General features: G+C 46.3%; 1 protein-coding gene across 2 annotated transcripts in view; it reads left to right on the plus strand.

Moving 5' to 3' along the window:
* Positions 1–23713, plus strand: part of LOC138511211 (uncharacterized HIT-like protein Synpcc7942_1390) — a 178300-nt gene that overhangs the window by 154054 nt on the left and 533 nt on the right. The gene's annotated exons all lie outside the window — the stretch shown is intronic.

The raw sequence follows: 23713 nt of genomic DNA on the forward strand, positions 1-23713 counted from the left end.
TTCGTTCCCAGGGGCGGTCAGTTATCTGAGTGTGTTGTAGTGGGGGCGGACGTTCGGCAGGGGCTGTACACTGACAGGCATGGCAGTTCCTTACCCACTCATCGACGGCGGCATCCAGGAAGGGGAACCACACATGGCACCTCAGCTGCTTCTTCGTATTTTCATCCCCTCTGTGGCCTTCATGGGCGGTGCTGACCACCTCGCTTCTAAGCGTGGCGGGAATGACAATCCTGCACCCCCTTAGTAGAATGTTGTTGTCTTTCACGGCAAGTTCACTCTGCACCCTAGCTCGATCTCCTGTTTGTTAACTCCTGGATGGGCTAACATTGCTCTGTGATGATCCTTCCATTTGCTGGTCGTAGTTAGACTGATAGCCAGGGCTGTCGTTGGGTCGGCGGCGGACACAGCGGCGACCCTTTCAAGGGATAACGCTGGTGGCAATGAGTGGGATGCCACATATTGTACATAGGCAACATCGCCCTTCCGGGCGAGCGGGGCTCCAACAGGGTGTCGTGACAAATAGTCAGCGGGATTGAGGTCACCTCCAGGGCGGTGTACAATGTCGTAGTCGTATTCTTGGAGGCGGATGCCCCACCGCTCGATCCTCGGTGGCATCTTGGTATGCGGGTTGCCAAATAGGGATAGAAGTGCCTGGTGATCGGTGATCAGAGTAAACCTCTTCCCGATGATAAAGTTGTGAAAATGTTCACACGCCCAGACCGCCGCCAAGCTCTCCTTCTCGGCTTGGGAATAGGCTAGCTCTGGCGTTGACAGCGCCCTGCTTGCATAGGCGACCACATGTCTGGGGTTGATGTCCGCGCCACTGGTTTGTGCCAAGAGGGCTCCGAGGCCGACCGGGCTGGCATCAACCACCACCTCAGTGTGCCACGATGGATTGAAGTATGCGAGGCGGTGGGCTTCCGTGAGCGCCTGCTTGATGTTGGTGAAGGCTTGTTCACATGCCGGGATCCATTCGAAGGATGACTCCTTCTGCAGCAACTTTCTCAAAGGGTCTGTAAGGGAGGCGTAGTGGGGTATGTACCTCGCACAGTAACCCGCCATGCCGAGAAAAGAGCAGACGTCCGCGACCTGTAGGGGTTCGCTGAGGTTGGTAATCGTGTCGACTGTGTCAGGATCAGGCATCATGCCTTCCCTGGAGAAGATATGTCCGAAAAATTTGAGCTTTGTTTTACTGAAACGGCATTTGGTGATATTGAGTGTGAGACCTGCCTTTTGAACGGCTTCACAGGTGTCGTGCAGTGCTGCGTCGTGGGCCTCCTTGGATGATCCAAAGACGAGTATATCGTCGCTATAATTCAGAGCTCCCTTTATAGGTCTCATTATTTGACGTATCGCTTCCTGGAAGATCTCTGCGGCGGACGAAATTCCGAAGTTTAGTCTCCGGTATCTGAAGAGTCCATCATGCGTTGCAAACGTTGTGATGACTCTGGAGTCGGGATGGAGCTCCAGCTGATGGTATCCTTGGATCAGGTCTAGCTTGGAGAACATCTGGGCGCTGTTTAACTGCACAATCATGTCCTCAATACATGGTCCCGGGTGTCTCTCCCGTTGTATCGCTGTGTTGGCCACCCTCATGTCCACACACAACCAAATCTTTCCCCCTTCTTTGGTTACCACCACGAGGGGGGAAACCCATGGAGTCGGCCCCGTTGCCGGTTCTATGATGCCATCGGAGAGCAGTTGTTGGAGCGCCTCTGATACTGCCTCCTGAAGGTGGAACCCGACTCTTCTGGGGTGTTGTGGCACTGGTCGCACCTGAGGGTCGATGTGCAGTTTGATGGGGGGGCCGTTGAGTTTCCCTAGTCCCGTGCACAGCTTGGGGAATCTTCTTGCGATGTCGTCCTGTGAGACGAGAGTCTGAGGCTGGTGGAATGCTATTGTCCCTGTGGTGTTCCTCGGGTCCAGGTTGTTCGAGGTTGTGGTGATCATGTCACCAGCGTTCATGTGAATCTCAATCAATCCCAGGCGCGATGCCATGTGGTAGCTGAGCAGACATCTGCTCCTGGCGAGCGACTGGATGACGTGAATGGTTGTGTTCACTTGCCGCCCATTTAGGAGGAAGCATTGAGCAAACTGTCCCACTGTCTGTAACGGGGTGGCAGCCCCCCATTGAAAGATTCTCGAGCGGGATGGGTCAAGCGGCGGCGGGTGTGGTATCCTGTCATAGTCCTGCTCACCCATAATGTTCACAGTAGCGCCTGAGTCAATCATGAACTGAAATTGGCAATTCCCCATTTTGATCAGGATTTTTGGGGCCTCCCTGGCTTCTTTGTTGTCAAGTATGAGGTTGACGAACTCGTCCTGGTCATATTGATCATACGGTGCGTAGTAGGCCGTCGCCTGATCATCCTGGTAAAGTGTCTCAGGCCTGTAGTCCGTTGGAGGGTTATCATATTCATTGGTGAAATACCTGGTCTGTTCTGCCTGGTCGTACTGTGGTAGATATCCTGATGATTGGTATTCATCGATTGCCCTGACGTAGCGCCTCTGCCCCTGCCCTTGTTGGTAAGGTCTTGGTTGATTGTACTGCTGAGGCGGTGGCCGGAAAGGCATCCTGGCGGCCGCTTGGGGACGCATCGGGGGAAATGGTACGCCCTCTCTGCAAACAGAGTGAAAGTGTCCCTCTCTCCCACAATTTGTGCATCGTTGGGATAGGGCCGGGCATGACCCCGAGTGGGGGAACGACATGCCGCAGCGGTAGCACTGTCTTTGGTGCCGTGGGCGGGAGTCGCTGGTGCTCTGTACGGCTGTGGTCCCCTGTCGCCTTGGCGAGACGGTTGTATGGCAGCTATGAGTTCGCTTGTGTGTTGTTTAGGGTTGCCGGAGTGTCCCATGGATGAGGCTTGCGCATCCACCCTCTCATGAATACGAGCAAGTTCACTCACTTCGGGGATGGTGAGTGGCTTTTTTAATAGCTGCTTCTTGAGTGCGGGGGAGAGGCAACCCTCGAACACCCTCAGTCTTATGGCTTCCTCTAGCGACAACGCGCCAAACTGGCAGTTTGCTCCCTTCACCCTTAGACGCGTTATGAACTCGTCAACAGTCTCCTGTGGCAATTAGGTGCATTGGTTGAATAAATATCTTTCGTAGTCACGATTGACCTCGATGATTAGCAGTTTGTCTAAGGCAGCAATCAGGTTGGGGAAGGTGTTTTGGTCAGCTGCCGGAATCGTTTTCACTACAGTCTTTATATCCCCCCCCCTACGAGGTTAAGGAAGATGTCTCTTATGTTGGGGGAGTCACTGTCACCGGATCCCCTCACGAAGTGATGAAAATCATCCATCCAGTCGGTCCACCTGGGGCCTTCGGTGGCTTGGGGCGTCATGGTGAATGGCGGGGGCAACCGTAACTGTATTGACTTTGCCGCCCACAGCGGTTGAGGAGATCCGGGTTGGAACTAGGGTTGGAGCGCGGGTTGCTCATGGTGCCTGAAGGGTGGGGGTCTGCGGGTGCGTAGCCAGCAAGTGGGGCGAGGGCACTGGGCCTCAAGCGTGCCCACGTGCACCCACACGCTCACCTGGGTGTCCGATGGCAGGGGTGAAACTGTAGGGCCTCTTCTCCAGTGAGGTGGCATCCGTGGCGAAGGCCTGTGGTCCAGGAGGGAGGGCGTGGGCGGGATCGCCGGCACGCGTGTCTTCACTGGAGCCCTGCAGCTTTATAAGGCCTGCTGCACACTCCCCGCGTTGTCGTCGCGGCAGATTGGCGTCGGCCGGGGCAGGAGCAGGCGTGCCTGTGCGAGGTGAGGAGGAGGAGGCTCAGCGGGTCAGCGACCGCCTGAGCGAATCCGGCGGATTGCCGTGTTACGGCCTGGAGGAGGAGGAGTAGGAGGAGGAGGCTCGCTGTGTCTCCCACAGCACGAGCGTGGATGTGGCAGATTGCCACTGGAAGAGGACTCCGGTGTGCGGGAGAAATCCTCGTCGCCAAATGTTGCCTATGGATCTAGGCCTAATGAAGGACGCACACACGGAGGGATCAGAGGAACGTCTTTATTCCTTTTCTACAACGTAGTAACTCCCGCCTCTCGCGTACATTCCCCAGAACCCCTTTCTTCCATTCCTCCCTCATCAGACTCCGCCTCCCCAACAGAGGGGCCCGAGAGTCTTAACCCCTTAACCACCGGGTAACAGAAATGTCCAAAATAATAGTTTAAAATGGCGCAATTCCTTCCATGCTACTTCTTTTCCAAACTATATATCAATTCCACTTTAAACTACTTCCATGGCACTGGTGATGATTTACTTCACTATGCCGATCTTTTTTTAATTTTATTTTAATGTGGTAACCTTTACACATAAAATATACGCATTAACTACTTAAATACAACATACTAAATACAACATAATAATGACTCAGCTTCTCAGTACAAAAAATATAAAATCTAATAATGGGAAATCCCCCTCTCTAACGTAACAGGGGGTTTAGATTCTATTAAAGACAGGAGGCGAGTATAATGCATTTCAATCTTTACTCTGAAACCACAGCAGCAAAGAAAACACTTTACAAACAAAAAAGTTTCAATAACAGAACTAAATAGAGTTCAATGAAAATGCAAGGGGAACTCCCCAATCCATCATGGAGGGCAGGTCAAGCCCTGCAGGGGACCAATGAGCAGGGACCCTCCTCTATATATGTCCTTTACTCTAAACCCAACTCCTCTTTCTGCAGCTGTCTTGCACCAGACGCCCAATGTAACGATTCAACTGCGTAGCGCGGAGAAGGATCCGGCGAAACAGGAGGGATATCAACCTCCCCGCAACCTGAAGCTATGACGAAGCTCTTCTGGATAGTACTTCTCACCCGAAAGCTGAAACAATATGAAATAGAACAGGGTGGGTGGGTCGAATAAGAAACAGAAAACAAAGGGAGGGTGGGTGGGATAATACTCGCCTCCTATCTTTAATAGAATCTAAACCCCCTGTCACGTTAGTGAGAGGGGGATTTCCCATTCTATGGCATGACAGGAGGCTTCATATTGTGCAAGTTCAAACCCTTGAAGGAACCAATCGGAAGAGAAAACTGTTGGGCAGAGATAGGCCTTGGGCGGAGAGGGATGATACTAGAAAATATGCACTGTAAAACCCTATAGGGATGGGAACCACCCCCCCCCAAAAGGCCAACACTAGCTTCGACCCCTGCTTGCGGAGCTGAACTCCCAACCTTTGTCACCCTTGCCAAAGAGGAAAACCACACCAAAAGGAACTGAGCAATCCTCGAGGAACAGACCGAAGACAGTACACTGGCATCCACATTCTCACAAGGGAAAAGAGAACACTCAATTGGAACTCCAACCATACAAGATAGTGGCAAAGAAAGTTAATAATTTAGCTTTTATATAGTGCTACAAACCCTCAGGTATCTGAGCACTGCTTGTTATTACACACAGTGTGTGGTGCTCATTTATGGACCCCGGAAGGATGAAATGCTGAGTTTGGCCTTGCTGGGATTCGATCCTGCGTTAGCAGGCGCTAACAATTCCCAAAGGTTGATCTAAAAGCGAGAATGATAGATTCCTGTGAAGATCTTTGGAACAATGACACGGAAGTAACTGGCCATCTGCCCATCCAGGTTAGGTAGCTGAGGGAAAAAACCTCCCTTTCTGGGGAAGAAGACGTATACCTCCTTACTTCAGTAGTCTATCCTCCCGAAGGTTAAGATGTAGAGCTTTAATGTCGTGCTTATAACCAAGAACAAACTGACACCTCAAACTGTATCCAAGAAAAAATATTATCCAGAACCCCTTGGAACTGAGGTGAGTTATCACCCTCTTCATTAACTTGGAAACGCACCAGGGGGCTGATGGGAAAGGCTAAACCGACAGGGAGTGACATTGATAAAAGTGAACCCATCAGTGGAAATGAAGAGGAAAACCCCTGATAAAGAGGACAAACAGGAACCCCCACCACTCATCCTCGAGGACTAACATGACCATATCCTCCGCCAGGAGACAGGAAACAACGAGCATAAGAACTCTCCCATTTTAAAGGTGCCACGAATAAATGTTAAGACTTGAAAGCTACTTATTGGAAGTACTCCATATGCTCACTCCCAATTAGTGAGGGCAGAGTTATCGCATTCACGATTGAAAACCGGGAGGGAGGCTGGTATCACCGCTCCTTCCAAAAGTTTACTTATGTTAGTGACCACTGGGGAAGGAGGCAAGGGAAAAACTGACAGAGGAAGTGCTCAAAATGAATCCTTGTTAACTTACAGCACCTCCCAGGGGTTTGAGGTGAACATCATTTACGAAAAACCTGGTGAACACCTGAGGTAATACAGGAGATATCGTAGGACTAGAAGGACTCCTGTCGGCACAATCCCACCAAAGGAACAGAAATACTGTGCTCAAGACCCTCGAGCAGAGGAGTAACTGTGCGCACCTCTTGATGTGCCTTGAACCGGATAGGTAGAATTAGGAAACACTCAAAGGAGCGGGCTCCCTTCTCCTAAGGGGCAAAAATCTTAATAAAAGCCACCTGTTCAAAATAATTTGGGATGAAATTGCACGGGAAGGGCTTGCATCATCCTGAGGGCATGAAGGCGTTTCATCAATGCCGAGCAGGCAATCGCTCTTATAACCCCCCTCATGATTTGCACTTTTTCAAGTGCTAGTATTATAATCCGAACCTGAATTGTATTGTTTTATCTCTCCGAGGAATGCGTTGCCCTTGAGCCATCCCTCTTCACAAGAGGGGTAATTACGCCGCTCCGTAAGAGCAGAGGCATCGTTGTTGCCGAGCAGGCCAACAGATCTCAATCAAATAATCCATTACTTGCACATTTATTAGGGAAAATAGAGGTTACATCCCTCTAGCCAGCTGAGCAAACTAGGTTATAAATGGCTTAAATACACAGAGACCACTCTTCCTTCGTAGGGTGATTACCCTTCTTTCCTCAGGGCAAAGAAAGATACCAAGGATTGTCCAATCCATGTCGAGAGGGTTAGCTCACAAAACAAGAGGAAGGCACTGCCTCCCAGGTTCGTGCCTTTGATGAGGGAACGAAGGCCAAGCTCCTTAGCGCCTTATGAAGGCAAGTAGGGTCCTCCAAATCATCTGTCACAGAAACAAGGACCCTGCAGTAGCGGAGATAAACTAAGCAAACAGGCGATGAGGAACAGACCAGAACCGTGGGTACTCCTCCTAACCTGCGTACCTGAGGGGAGGAGAAAAAAACCTAAGGGATGAAAACGGACTGAGTTGTCCTCAACCTACCTAATGGAAAAAATAGAGAGGGGTAACTAACCAGACATTTTTTGTTCCTGTAAAGGGATATGAAAAATCATGCTACTACAGGATTGCTCCTGAATGATGGCTGGATAGGAAGGCCCAATCCTCCTCTAGGTCATTTAGCGACCTTCTCCACCAAACTTTGTCTTTTCTTTGAAGGATAAAAAGAGAAAATAAATAAAACAAAAATAATTCTTTTAACAAAAGGGAAGCGGTAATGCTTCACACACACAGCTGAACGATTGCTGTAACAAAGGAATACGCTGAGCAAGCGGACCACAAGCTGCTTACCCTAGCAGGGTATTGAAACCAGCAGCACGCCAGGGAACAATCCTCGCATCCAAACTCAGGTGACACCTGAAGCCGAGCAGGCAGCGGTACTCAAAATAAATGTGCCAAAAACTGACGCAATATACCCCAAACTAGTGAGAGACACTTTGAATTTTTTGTATTTCATTTCCACAATGTATAGGAGATGATACCTGGAGCTCCCCTGACCTGCGCATCAGTAAGCAAAGCTGTTGCCAGGGCGCGCGTGGGGACATGAGGAAAACTTGCACCTTCCCCTAATGTTTCCTTTAAAGGAAAAACCCTTGTATCTCTTTGGGTATAAATTGAACAATTTAGCAATTCCGAATTCAGCATTTATATAGAGCTATGAACCCACAGGAATCAAAGCGCTGCTCAACCCCACCCCTGAGCCTGGGGCAGCGTATAAGAAAGGAAACAAATTCCCATCACTCTTGTAATTTGAACAATTGAGCATTCATAATTCAGCTGTAATATATATATAGCGCTACAAACCCACCGGTAACAGAGTGCTGTTCAATCCTACCCTTGGGCCTGTGGTAGTGTAAAAGAAGAAATTCCCATTACTATCCCCCGCCGCGTCAGGAGTAAAGCAAAGCTTTCAACGCCCGCGCGTGAGGAGAATGGGTAGGGAGGGGCCAGTCGATGGTTAGCCGACAAACGTGTTAATCCGTAGGCCTCCCGCCATGCGTCAGGCTTGAAGCGAAAGCTTCTGAAAGGGCCACGCGACGGAGGGAATTATGAACATTAGCCTGTGCCTGCGAGGTCGGCTTCCACAGACCCACGCGCACAGCAGACAACATAACTTTTTAATAAAATAAAATAAACAGAACCTGGCGCACTAGGTGTACCACCCATGCGTGACAGGCCTGAAGCTACAGCTTCAAAAGGGGCCACATGCAAAATAAACAAAAGGCTGTGAGCGCAAGGTCTGAAGCCAAGGCTTCAAAGACCCGTGCGCCACAGCTGACAACCTTCTCAAGAAAAGAAATATAAACCATAACTCAGGCGTGACAGGCCTGAAGCTAAAGCTTCCAAAAAGGGCTGCACGCGAAGAACACAACAAAGACCCTGTGGGCAGCTTGCACCATTATCTTTGAAGAACGAAGTAAAATAAACACACAGAGCCCGGCGCTGCCAGGCGTCCCAAGCCCATTACATAAACGCCACGAAGTAAATGGCAGTTAATAGCATACTGCAATAATAAACTTAAAATAAGGAAACATAATTTCCAAGGTAAAAGCAGGAAAGCACATATTATATATGCAACACAGTTTCATATGGCAACCACTGACTAACATGCAAAGACACAACTAAAAGGAGTGGTGTCCGCAGCAAAGAAAGAGGAGTTGGGTTTAGAGGAAAGGACATATATAGAGGAGGGTCCCTGCTCACTGTCCCCCGGCAGGGCTTGACCTGTCCTCCATGATGGATTGGGGAGTTCCCCTTGCATTGTCATTGAACTCTATTTAGTTCTGTTATTTAAACTTTTTTGTTTGTAAAAGTTTTTTCTTTGCTGCTGTGGTTTCAGAGTAAAGATTGAAATGCATAATATCAAGCCTCCTGTCATGCCATAGAATTACCATCATTAAATACACTGAAATACAATAAAATGACACAAATAAATACATTTTCGAGAAATCATACAATTGTTACATTACAAGTGTCCATAATTGAGAGCAAAATATCTCAGATTGTATCTACCGCTAACAAAGCTACAACAAACAACCATACGAGAAAGAGCCATAGTCCTTCCTGCTGTCAGTAACCAATGGGTCCCGGAGGACAGCACACAAGTAAGCATTGGCATTTCAGGGGCAACATAAAATTGTTTCAGATGGAAATTCCCAGTAGACTCACAATTACTAACCAAACATTAAACATTGCAATCAGGCGCTGTTAAGAAGGATTTCTGAACTCTGACCAGGAGGGGCAGAGGTTCAGAAGGCCAACCTAGTTTCTTGGAACAGGATAACTTCTGGACAAGCCAGACCAATCAGGGTAGAGTCAAGACTAAGTCTCAAGAGGGGTGAGGGTGACTGAAAGACCTCAATGAGCACACAGAGCAAGGACACTTACAAATTACTCCAGACAGGTGTTATATTAAAAATATAGACACATTATTACAAGGCCTTTGTAACATAGACTATAGCAAAGAATCACCATAATACTTAAGTAATCCAATACATCACAATCAACACAATATATATACAAAACCAGGGGGGTCTAAGGGGTTAAAAGCATGAAATATGTAGACCACCTAGATGGGGAGGAAAACAGGCAGTGCAAGTAATCTTTAGACCCAGTTCAACATCAATAATACACCTAACTAAGAGGCAGTCCAAGCCCTACGAAGAGAGGAGCCTTATGCTCAATAGTACATGCACGCGCTTGTGCCAATGGACAAAATAGGGTCTCTTCAAGGGTCTCTAGCAGCTGGCTATGAAGACCAAGTTCCCACTATTCAAGCAGGACCTCGACTTGAGGGCAGAGGCAGTTTGAGAGTGCAGGATGGAGTCGCTATTTCGTAATAGCTGTGGAAAGGGAAGGGGCCCTCAGGGGCCACTTTGTGCATAAAAATGGGCTCCTGCGCTAGGGGCTACCGGTTGGGATAGGGACTACTCACCGGTCCCCGATGCAGGCAGATCCAAACTTCGCCAGTACAGTCCACTTCGCTGCCAGGTTCGAATGCGAAAACCAGGACGTCTCGACACCGTGTAGTTTCCGAGATACAGCGAGGATTCCCAAACGGACAGGGGCGATTTCTCCTCTCTGGGTGGAGGAATCAGGCAAATTCCACTGTAGCAGGCTTTAGGGTCAAGGGGGTCATAAATGCAGCAAACCTGCACAGGTCGTTGCCACAGCAGGGCAACACGGTAACCGCGTTTACACCGGTCCGGGCACACTCGTCTCACTACAGACCTGGGAATGCCAAGTGTATGAAATTCGGGGATACAGAGCAAGCAGTATACCAAGTTTCCAGGGCCTCCTCGAAACCACGGCGGGAACAGAGCAAACGTCCCGTGTAAGCTGGTCAGCCCACTGGTTGGCCCAGGGACATTTCCAAAGAGGTTTACTTGCAGGGTTTTTTTTAATTTATTTATTTAAATTTGTATAGCGCGCAAGCAGCCCAGGGGCATTGAGGCGCTGTTACTTGCATGAGCTTAGTTACAGACATGGTATAAGTAAGAGGCATAATACAGATAGGAACAAGCAAGGTTATCATTACAGCTTATGCGGTTAGTCAATACAATTTAGGCAGTGGGTCATATGGTTGGTATTATGCAGCTGCGAGGGACCTTATGAGAAGAGGGTGGTTTTCAGTGCTTTGCGGAAGGCTAGGAGGGAGGGCTCACCCGTCCCAATGACCAGCACTGCTAAATGTAGGGTCCGACGCTACAGTACCAAACTGGTGAGAATGCAAACGCCATAATAATTGTAGCGAAAACTTTTTCTGCAAAACCAGATCTGAGCAAGAGAAGACGGGCCCAGTTCCTAATACCTGGTCGGAGAGAAATGAAGAAGTCATACATTGGCAATTCCATGTTTAGGAGAAAGGGTCGAAACGTACAGCTGAAATCCTATCCTTTTAAATATTTTGGATGCGTGCAAAGGGATCATAAGTTGAGGGCGCTAAAGGAATGCACACAAAGACAACGATGGACTGTGGCTGGAAAGGAATCGTCATGTTTGGCATTTTGTGGGGTGGTGGTTGCGCTTTAGATGCCGCGCCTTTGCCTACTAGTAGCTATTCATAAGCCGGCCGCTAGGTTGTGGAGAAAGCAATACACCCAACGATAGGGCATCAGCTCAGCGCTCCGAACATTGTCCACGTGGTTTGAAATATTTGGGGCCATCCCGGGGACAGGATAACTATCATGTGACAGTTCATCACAGTAAATAACACCAGGACAAGGCTAGTACATTCAGAAAGGGATAACAAGAATTGGGGGGGCAACCTAGGGTAGAAGAAGGCAAATAGAAAACTTTACAAGGGTCAGTTTGAGGCAAATTTGGATCATTTTAGCGAGGACTAAAAGAATGCAAATAATCAATACGCAATACGGGAGAAGGTACTAAATAGAAAACTTTACATGGCAAAGTAGAATGAAGATAGCGGTAGTTTCTGCGAAGAGTACAAATGCAAAGAAGCAACTGGCATCTTCGCAATGTTTGAAATGGAAGTGTTTTTAAAATGTATTTTATTGTTATTTGGTTGAGAAAAGAAAATCAACCTTTAGCAATTTGTTATGAACTCCCAGTGTTGCCATTCAAGTTGGGCTCAGCACTCGGACCAGCTGTGGAGCCATTGATTTAGTTCAGGTGGAACTTTATTATACATAGTTACATATGTACAGTAAACCAGTTTCTCATTGGTATATACAGTAGTAAACAGGACTGGGCAGGAGCAGGGATAGGTAATTACAATACAGATAAAAGGAGCAGACCCACTGGCCATCCTATCATACCCAGCTCAGGCCCCCAACTGACACTCATGGAACATTCACTCTCAGACCTGCACAACATTCTCCTGAGCTGCTCATTATTCATGCATCAACATTCTAACAGCAAGCCCTCCTGGCCAGTGACAAAACAAGACTTAGAATACAACACAATTTCATATAAAAACATCAACACTTGTACAAACAATTCATTAAAAAAAATCATGATAATAAAAACAAAGAGCACAATTCTTTTTTTTTTTTTTTTTAATATTGTAGTTGTTTATTATCAACTTTTTATTATTACACCGCACAACCAAGCGAATCAGAAGCAGCGCTACAAAAAAATGTCCTCTTTAATAGACTTCAGGAGTGCACCCCAGGTTTCTCTGGAACCATTCTTTTTACCATGACCTTTTCACAACGATTCATTGCTCTGTAAAGATTTTTCTAGAAAATGTATCACCGCACAAGTTAACTGAACATTGTTACTGGTTAACATTCTAAACCACAATTCTTCCGCGTTTCCATTGAGAGGCGCATATTTTCCTAACATTATTGAGCGTGCACCTACTAGTGCTTCACATTCCGTGATTAAGTGTTTCAAAGTTTCATCAGATGTTTTGCAAAATCTACAGATGTTATCTATTGTGTTTACGTCGTGTCTTGTCCAAAGCACTTCCTTGGTATGATAGACATTTAGACGTAGTCTTAGGAACTTATTCCGGTGGTATCTGGATGGAAATTGCTTTAGATATTTAGGTAACTTATCCAAGCTATTTTCCGCGGTTCCTAGAACTAGTGATGTCTTCATCATCCCACGGTCAGCTACATTCTGTATCCAACTCCATTGACGTAGTTTATTTTTAGCTAGTTGTGGTGTCGCCATCACCAAATCCCACTTGATGTTTGCAGAGTCAACAATGGTTTTAATTTTCGCGACCCAACACTTTAGTAAACCTCCATACTTTCGTTGCGTGGTTGCTGACAGGATTCTGTAAGCCGGTGCTGGATCCTTCAGATGCATTTTCCTTGCCGATGTAATTGACTTCCATAAAACCGTTGTATACAAGGAATCAAGGCCAAGTTCATGTCTGATGGCTTTAATTGAGACATATGTGGGAAGCTTTAGTACACGTCTCCAAAGTTTTCCCTCAAGAATGTCCCAACAGTGCGCATTCAGGTTCCACCCAGCTTCTGACCCAAAAGTAATTGCTGGTACAACTTTCTGTTTAAAAAACGTCAACACTGGAGTTAATGAGAATTTTCCATATTCAGCATGTATCCGAGCTCCTTGAGCTCCAAAACCATCCATACGATTTCTTAGGTCACACCACCAATCGCATTCTCTTATAGAGTTATTAAAGAGAATTCCTAGATAACGTATCGATGACACTATTTCGATATTCTCCTGGGCAATTGTCCACTTAAATAATCGATCTTTTTTGGTTTGTACCTTGCCGACAATCAGTATCTTTGTTTTTTTTTCATTTATTGTTAACTCATTGACATAGCAGTATTCTTCAAATTTAACCAGGAGCCTTTGTAGGCCAATTTGTGTGCGGTCCACTAACACAATGTCGTCAGCATAAATCGCCCAACTTAGATGTTGCCCGTTCACCTTTGGCGGAAAACATGCTGCTTCTTTGAGTTCGGTTGCGATGTCTGAGATATATAGTTTAAACAATAGTGCCGCCAAAGGGCAGCCCTGTTTCACGCCTCTATTTGTGGGTATTTTATTTGAAAGCTCCCCTAGAGCATTCATGCGTACCCGCATTGTAGTGTTCGAATGCAGGGCTATCACTGGATTTAATAGTGCGGGTGGACAATTCCACTTAGCTATCTTAGCCCATAATTTGACTCGATTTATTGAGTCAAAGGCCTGCCGCATGTCAATAAAAGCCAGGTAGAGCTTTGATTTGTTCTTCAACGTTTCCAGTTTTAGCAGATTTAATAATAACAAATTCACCTCAGTACCCACCCCTTTGGTGAAACCTGTTTGTCTACAGTCTAAAAGCTTCGCGTCAGTGGCCCATCTGGATAATTTACGCTGGATGCACATAGCGAAAATTTTTCCTGTGGTGTCCAAAAGGACAATCGGGCGATAATTTGAAGGGTCGTCACGACTGCCCTTCTTGAACACCGGGACCACAACAGCTGATCTCCATGAATCTGGCACTTCTTTCACAGTTGCAATCAGATCGAACAAATACACAATAAAGCACGACCAATTTTCTTTTTTTTCCTTCAGCATGATGTTTGTTATGCCGTCGGGTCCAGCGGGTCTTGAATTTTTTTAAATGGCCAATTAGAGCAATGATGTCTTCAGCCTTCTCTGTAACATCCCATGCACCACTGCAGTCGGCAGCTTGGCTCAATGTGTCAGCTGATGCAACACCAAACACATTGGCAAAATGTTTTTCCCACTTTGACCTCGAGATTCCGTTTGACTGCGCATATTCTTGCGATAAAGTGCCATTGTTTAGGATCTGCCAGGTTTCTCTTGAGTTATGGGTCAGGATTAGCTTTAGCATTTGTTCTCCTCTTTCTTGATCTCTCAAAGAAGCAAAGGACTTTAGCCAATTTCTGTATTTTGATTTCCTCTTTTTAATATCCAAGGAGGCATTCGTTCCATTTTGTCTTCTAAGCTGTCTAAGATCTCTTCGTAGAGATTTTTTTTCGTTGTATACTGTGCGGCTAAAGACATGCTTCCGCTCCTTTAATTTTGGTCCAGGTTTGTTTTTGAAACGAAACTCTGCTAATAATGGAGCAAAATTTATTTTGCTTCTTGGTGATGCGTTTCCCATCATAATGCCACCGTGGAATTTAGTTAGTTGTTCCGCATTCATTCTTAATCTATTTCCTCCATGGTTGACTGTGACCGCAGACTCATATGTTACTTCAGGCGTGTACTTGTCACACTTCCAAGTGAGATGTAATAGGTCGTGGTCACTGTTAGAACACCTTTTAACTTCGAAGTCCACAATGTCAGACCACACATTATTTGATATCCATATATAATCTAAAATTTTATGCCTGTGGCCGCAATGCCACGTGGACTTAGGCGGATTATCACTTTTCGTCGACCCATTTAGCATTTCGCAGTCACGGGTTTCCATGGCCGTCATCCATTCACGTCTTCTCTCAGTGTTAGAATTATCTAGGACATTTGTGCCATTTTTTAGCAGGTGATTCTCATCCAACAATGAGCAATTTAGGTCGCCACATATGATGATCTGTAATTTGTAACTTATTAGCAGACTGTCGTCGATGACTGCAGTTATTGCTTCTAAATACGCACTAGTTGAAATCATCGGATTCCAATAAGTGTTGATTAACAGTAATTTCTCTGGGTTATCAAAGATGACCGGTTTGAATTCCAACAACATACCTTGGACAAACAGGTTGGGCATGTATGTTTTCTTTATTTCCCATCCAAAGGAGTTGTTCAGCATTATTAAGAGCCCAGAGAAAGGACGGCCAAACTGATTTTTGCCTGCAGGATTGAGTAATAGAGTTTACCCATCTCTTGCAGGAGAGGCACGGAGCCACGTTTCTTGTAAGCATATTGCGAAGGTGTTGTCCATACAAAACGGTGACTCCAACAGCAAATGACTGAATCCGCGTGTATTCCAAGAGATCAGCTCACAAGTTATCTTTTCATTTTGTTGACCTAGTTACTTGTGACGACGTGCTACCAAATTTGCACCTTGTATTACTTGTCCATTATGTTGCATCTCGTTAGGCTGGATTTTGAATACCTGTCTCTTCGCTTTTCGTTGGTTGTGCGGAGATCTTCAACTGATGCTGTACTCTCTGTCCTTTGTGTTATAGCATCATCTTTCTGGAATGATACCTCAAAGCCATAGGCTAATAGATCATCTTTCGCCGAGAGTAACGTTTTTTCAACAGCTTGTGATCGGATGTGTAGCAGTACCTGATCAGAACAGGTCTCTGAGAGATATTCAACTATTCTGATGTCTTCTGACGAGATAGTACGAAGTGATGGAATTACATGAAGTAACCGCATTACATTGCTTCTGTTTAGGTTTACTTCATTCCCATCAGGGAAGATATTTTCAATCCGTACTTTCCCACACTGATTTTTCATCACACTCTTTTTAACGAAGCGTACTTTTGACTCTTGCACTGGAAGTTTTGACCTTTGCGCTTTAGTTAATTTTGGATTTAAGGTACTATTTGACGGATAATTTTTGTATTGAAGACCATTGGGCTGTGCATTTGGAATCCACGTGTCTATTTATTGCACGGTAGACTTTGAGACTCGTTCGTCAGTGAATTCAGTAACCTTGTTTAATTTTTTGGCTCTACAATTACAAGGCGAGTGATTTTCTAGGTTGGGAACAACCGTTGTTGATCGCGGAGGACCAACCAAGCCCACCTCCTTAATTTCGCTTGAGGTCTCTTCATCGTCATCAATTGAGTATGTTGACCATTCACATACCTCATTTGACTCTTTTGTAGGCTCCGTTTTCTTCAAGTCTGAGTCGAGTCTTTGCCGTTTTTTTGGATTTGCAGTTTGTCCGACTGTTGGAAGCTCATCTTTCTTTGACTCCCCTTGTTGGATACTTTTTACTCCCGTTGGAGGATGAGACTTTACGATGGGAGCTCGCTGGAAGATGCCTATTTTTTGAGGTGTCGATAGATTTCGTATAAACTGCTTGGTTTTTGCAGGATTTTGAGTTTGTCGACGTTTGTTTTTCACTTCCTTTGACTTGCTGGTAGTCTCAGTGTTTTTCTTGTGAGTTACTAATGTCTTGGCGGGTCCCACAAAGATCCCAAATGTGTTACACGGGATTCCTTTTGTTATTGGTGCCGCATGCTCTTCAGGCAACACTAAAGTGATACAGGAGTCTGCAATCCTACTCTCTCCAGTTTGCTCCTGGGTTTTAGCTGCGGACATCACTGGAGCATCAGACATCACACTTAATCCAGCTAGGTTGTCTAAAACAGCTAGCTCAGGTGCAGGAGCATCAATGACCGCGACCTTCGTCAAATCTTGCTGGATTCCTTTGTTAGGCAATTTTTCTCTCTCAGTGACATGCTGACACTCATGTCGGAAGGAACAAGGAGTAGGCGCCGGCAAACGAGATGCATCAAGATGGCGAAACCATTTCATACATTCCAAAATGGCGTCCATCAAGATTGCAGACTTATTATGGTCAGACATTGCCAAATCGCCTAACCTATGTTGCCATTGCATAGAGACGTTAGCATCTATTTCACTCTTTTGCTGTAATAAATCAAGATTGTGATTCAACGCAGATAATTTATGATCCAAGTTAGCAATCACTGCCCCTTGATCTTTTATGGTTTCTCTTAGTGACTCATACAATTTTACAAAGGGGAGAAGCGCCACGGACGTAGCCGCTAAAACATTATTATGTATTTGTATTGAGGCTGCGACTGATATATTGGCCTTCATTGCGCTTTCGGTGGACTTATCGTTAGGTGAGTGGGCTTTTTGTGAGAGATTTTCGATGTCATCATTGGAGACTATTGAGTCGTCCCCATTACTGTTTAATTTCTCTTCAGTTGAATTCAAGCCGTGTTGGGACACCAACAGGTTTTCTGACACTCTGCCCCCTTTAGCACAGGCCATTAGTCTCTTATTGTGTAACTGTGGGGAACTGGTTCTGTCTCTGTTCGATGCCGACCGGCTTGCCCTTGCCTTGCACACACTATTAAGAGATGACATTTGGTCTTCATTTGTAGCAGTATGTCTTATGTCCTGGTGGGAAAAACTTTGAACCAATCTGTCTTTGATTAGTTGATAGTCTTCAGATAGGCGTTTTGACAAACGGGCTTCCCGCTCAACAGCCTCAGAACTGCTTTTTAAAGATTCTGACATGTTTATTTGCAATCTGTCTATGCCTGCAGCGTTCTCCTTCCACCGCATGGCTTCTCCATCGTGTGTGGCGTCTCTGTTATATGTAGTAGCCTTGGAATAGGTAGAGTCCTGATGACCACATTTCACGGACTCCTCATTATCTCGTTTATCCCCATTTGGGTCTATGACCTCGTTGTGGTTAGCTTCAGAACACACCAATTGACATGACTCGTCACGGCTCTTTGGAAAAGGAAACGCTATTTCTGAGCGTTGCGAGCATTTCGCCGGCCCATAGTTGCGTACACAAGTTCTAGATGGTAGTGGGGTTGCTAGGTGGAGACTCGAGGCAGCACTAATCGATGTCACGGTGTATGCTGCTTTCACTTCAGTCACTGGAATGCCTTGCAGTTTCAGGTTTGGCCGCTGAACTTCGTCAACCACAATGCATTGTGTTTGGTCGTCTTGTGACGACAGACCAAACGCCACTTCTCTTTGCTCGAGGGAACGCCTTTGCACATGTATTTCCATCAGCTCCGCATCTGTGACATCAAAAGGCGATTCAACCTGCGTGGGATCGATGGTTATATTAAGATCGAGCCCACGTCGTGAGCCGCTCGTATTAATATGGGAAGTTGTCATGCCAACTTTTGTGCCCGTTCTCGCTCCCGCTCCCTCTCCCGCTGAATATGCGGTTTGTAAAGCAGGTAATACACTTTGTGTTTCCTGATCTGCGTGTACAGTTAATAGATCCTTGTCCATGTCCTTATTTCGTGTTCCACTTGTAACACTTATACCTTTGGTAATGTTCTTTATGTGCGCAGATGCAAGATCATGTAGCGTAGGTATGGCAGGTTGCAACCCAGTATTTAGCAGTATTTCAAAGCTTACCTCATCGTTAGCCTTGGATGAAGGCAAATGAATCATAGTCCGCGGTAATCTGGACTGCCGCCGCTCAAACAGTGTCCTTTGCCGTGTATGAGGACCCGGCTCAGACATTAGTCCACTGTTGACAATTTTCTTTGATTTCGCTCGTCCCAGGCCTTTTGCCGTCTTGAGGCGGACTGGGCAGACTGGGACTCCACGGGACTCGCGCGGCGCTTCGCGCCTGCAACACCTTTTTAAAGGTGGAGTCAAACAGATAAAGGGCCAGTACAACACTTTGTAGCAGTAGCAGCAGCTCCTCTCAGTATCGGAGTCCTGGGCAGACTGGGACTCCACGGGACTCAATTCATCAAAGGCAGCAAATACAATTACAATAAAATTAATTTTAAAGATCTACAACTTCAACAATACATCTTCATTTCGTTGAGTTGGCATCTAACTTCAAAGCTTTAAGAAAGACGGCAACTGTAACTGCAATCGAGGTAGTACAACAAGCTAGACAAACAGCCCAAAGCAGCTCTGGATCTCCCGCCAGCAACAACCCGTGATATTTCTTTAGAAAATTCTCTCTGAAACCAGCAATATATTTATAAGATATTCTATTTCTATTTTCTATTTCCATATATTTATAGAGTGGCAAAGCCCTCAGGTATCCAGCCGGCTACATAGAAAGATAATATAGGTGTACTTAGCCAATTTAATCTGCTGGAACCAGCCACGGTATCACCACAGAAACTAAACAATCAGTAAACCAAGAGAAAGAAGATACCAACCCAGTATGACAACCTGATACATAAACTAAACTACAGGGATTATGAGGCATACAACCCACTAACCAAAACCTCAAATTTCTGCATACTTAATTCACACAAAAACCCACACAACTACCTCCCTCACAGCAAATCGCACAGACTTGACCACACCACAACAACAAACAATCAACACATAGATCGCAAAAACAGCACGCGAGGACCCGCTTCGATCCTATATGCACACCCAAGCTCAGCGCACAGTGAAAACCGAACTGAAGCTGCCAACAGTACACCACCTCTCACTTTCCTTCGCTCCTCTTTATCTACTAACCCACCCCCTACTGTTTTTCTTTACATATATGCCTGAGCGCCTGGAGACCAACTCTGTTGGTGATGGTGCGCTATATAAATACCTTTAACATTAACAAACGGACAGGAACAAGACAAATTACAAATAGCAGGTGGTCAGGACCTTATCTAAACAAATCTAGTCTTCAGACGTTTTCGGAAAGCGGGATGGTTTCTCTCCCTTCCTTAGTGACTCTGGGAGCTCGTTCCAGCCTTGGGCCACCTGAATTGGAAAGCAGCGACCATTCCCCCAGACTCGCTTAAACCGATGAGTCTTTAGACTACAGGCCTCCGTTGAAGGCAGGCTTCATGCTTTAAAGTTTCACAGATATTCTCTTGCTTACAGAATCGACATATGGCTTAGCCCACAGATAGCCTACCGTACCTTACCAGAATTTGTTTTGTTAGAATCAAGTTATTTATTTATTTATTTAACACTTATATAGCACAGAATCCACTGACCCGAAGGTTTAAGGGCGCTGACAAACAAATGGCATATTTGACTGTGCAGAAAATAAAGGTGAGATAAAATTCAGGGATTTAGAAGACCGGTGGTAGTTTATTTAAATAGATGTGTCTTCAGGCCTTTTCTAAATACGTGAATGGAGTTTTCTGATCTCAATTTCAGGGGCAAATTGTTCCAGGCCACAGGAGCTGCAGAGAAAAAGGCACCAGCCTTAGTTTGCAATAATCTACATACCGGAATCATAAGCTGATATTGGTTGTTGGATCTGAGATTATGTTTACTCACTTTTGGTCGCAGTTCCTCACTGAGATAACTAGGCCCTGAGATTCCAGCGAAACCTAAGGAAAATCGACCTGGTAAGCCTGTTGGTATAAATACCAAGAAATGGGGCTAGAGTCCCAAGTTTCTTATGAAAATCCTGAAGGAGATTCAACGAGGGAAATGACTGCATAGCCAGGGTGCGTACATAAGAGATACCGTGACTTCCGCACAACATGGACAGCGCTCGTTCCAGCCTGGGCAACCCACAAGGGGCAGGACAGTCCTCTGAGACAGCAGCCTGCGGAGCTTTGGCCAGGATTGGATTTGAGAAGAAGAAGAAGAAAAAACGAAAAGGATTAACCTGACCAGGATGTCTAAAAGGCATCAAAAGCTAAGCGGTCAGAGTTGGGGGTGGAAGCGAGGTGGGTTATCACGCAAAAAGCTGAACAAAGCCATGGCCACGATTTACAAAGGAATGGGTCTCTCACGAATTGGGCACGGGCTAGTCCTAGTAAAGCTGGATGTGCCAGGGTATCATTTAGGGGATGGGGGCACTCGTCCGAGAAGGGCATGGACCTGTGTTTGTGGAATGGGGCACCCTGATGGATGGAGATGCGAGAAAAGAAGTTAAAGAGCACCCTGGGGGGGGCAAAGATGGGTGTATATCCCCCTTAGGCGTGGCAGTGTTCAAGCGACTAGTAGGGCGGAATTTACATAACAAACGAGGTGGGTAAGAATTGGAGGGGGTTTTTGTCCCCTCCGCGGTAAAGACCACTGTGAGGCCAGGCTGCGAGAGGGCTGAAACACAAGGAGAAAGCCTGACCACCCCCCATCCACTCATGAACAGCGCTCCTCCAGCACAAGATCACCTGCAAGGGCAGGCGGTCCTCTGAAAATTAGGGCTGGGGAGTTTTGGTCTATATAAGTTGAATGGAATGTACGAGGGGGAAGGAAGAAAGTTAGCTTAGTCGCCTTAGTGGGCTCTTAGTCGGCTTAGTGGGCTGGTCGCCGCCTACATTTGGTTACAGATTTGCAATGGGGATATATTTTGATGAAGGATAATGGAATCTAGATTGTGATTTGCAGTGATGATAAACCTGCAACGTAGAAATGAAGGTCAGAGTTTGAAGTGTTTTTTAATGTTTTAATAAAACCTGCTGCCTTATAAACCACAAGCCAAAAGAACCTCCTTCGCGCCAGTGTTTGATTTGGCTGCAGGCAAATGTATCATTTGTTTTTTATGTGAAGTGCCAATGCTATAAAATTGTTGCTGCGTCCACAGCCTGCCCTGCTCGCGGACTTGTGACGCCAGTGCGCGTCAGTTGGCAGCTTATACTATGTGCATACGGCACGTTGTGGCTCGCTAAATGTAGGGCTCACATAAAAATTGTACCGAAAACAATTTCTACATAACCTCGATAATAATAATGGTCCAAGCTGAGAGCAGCACGAGTGCCCCTTTGCCAGACCTGACCAATGGAAGATGAGTGTTGGAAAATCGCACCTCAGTACTGGCCTGAAACAGGAAGCACATGTAGGTGCCCACTGGCGACTTGCCAACACACTGGCCAGTCGGTCTTTCCTCCTTGCTTACGGGGCATTCTAGGGCCTTGTCAACAGTAGCATCGCCAGGAATCAAATTTAGGAGGGGCACAGTGGTGGGGGCTACAGACAAAAGTAGGTGGGGCGCCTATAAAAGGGCAATGTGTGACGTCGGAAGCACCCCTGCAGAGAATCTTTTGTGCACACCAACTACCACACCCCTTTTGTTCACCTCACCTCCCATCAAAATTTGGGCACTAAACCATTAAGTCACTAATGACCCATCATTAGCGGTGTTGTGCTACATTCTGATTGGAGGGGCTGCTCTTGGCTGCAGGGTGACTTAACAGCTCTTCATTGTTGTGCGGCAGCATTGATTGTTGCCCTGTGTGTATGCTGTGCTGGCAGACACAGCACTACAGACAGTGCAGAGAAAGTAGCCCAGCTGAGGTAAGGGGGAATATGGGGCAGGGCAGGATTTCAGAGGAGAGGCCCAGCCACCCCCCTCCACAGCCCCTACTAGCAACGCCACTGCTTGTCAATAATACCGGTGGCACCTCGGCCTCTGGGACCACGGCACGTCCCTGCTATAGCATTCTTTTAGGGCTGCGCTTCCTGTTTGTAATGATTCCTTTGGCAGACAGGAACCTGCAGCTTCACTTTGAGATCTTGCAGTGCGGCACTCATGGCAGCCAAAGAAAGGGGAACCGATATGGCCCTGTAATGGAAGAGGTCATTGACTAGGAATCTGAGGGCTTGTTGAGAGCCAGTCACTGACAAATTATGTTTGTTTTCCAGGGTTCGAGCTTACCAGGAGCCGGGAGCTATATAGCTCCTGATTATAGCCAAGGGGAGCCTAGCTAGCTTGAAACCAAGAGCTACAAGGAGCTACTTGTGACACCCCAAGCAAGTGGTGCCATACAAGCATAGCTATGTGACATTAACTGTTTGTAGGCTTGGGAATGTGTATAAAAGAGAATAAAGAGACACACCCAAGAGACATGTACCGCATACTCGATAATATATAATGGACTAAAAGTTTGTTTGCATCTCAGGCACTATATACTAGCTCCTGGTTCCCCAGACGTAGCTCCTGCCTAAAGGGTGATGGCCGATACCCAGGAACTGCTTCTTGCTCCTGCTCAACCAATCGCAATTTCGACCCCTGATTTTGGACTATTTATAGTGCAAGAACGTGCTACCTGATTTTTCGCGCTTGTCTGAGATCTGAGTGCAACTACCTTGTGTGTCAGTGATGGCTCTGTCTGCACCCCTGTCTCTCTCTTGCTCTCCATTACTCTACCTTTTACCTGGATTTTCTCTTAAGTGGAAACTTTAACAGTTGTCATATCGCTCCTTTGATCTGGTACCCCTCACCTTTTCCCCAGTATGTCGATTTCCACGACATGCCCCTCCACCCACTCTGCAACTGGCACACCCACTCCCATATCCCCCCATTTCTCTTTGCATGTCAGTATCTTTTGCTACATTTGTGTTTACAAGCCGTTTCTTCTTCCATTTTCTCTGTTTTTCTTCCTGTACATGCAACTGCTTCCCCCCACTTCTCATTATTTACTTCCTCTGTCCCCCTCCCTGCCTTTGTTTTTCTTCAC

The sequence above is a fragment of the Ambystoma mexicanum genome, chromosome 6p (assembly GCF_040938575.1).
Source record: "Ambystoma mexicanum isolate Mex_15411 chromosome 6p, UKY_AmexF1_1, whole genome shotgun sequence".
Lineage (NCBI taxonomy): Eukaryota > Metazoa > Chordata > Amphibia > Caudata > Ambystomatidae > Ambystoma > Ambystoma mexicanum.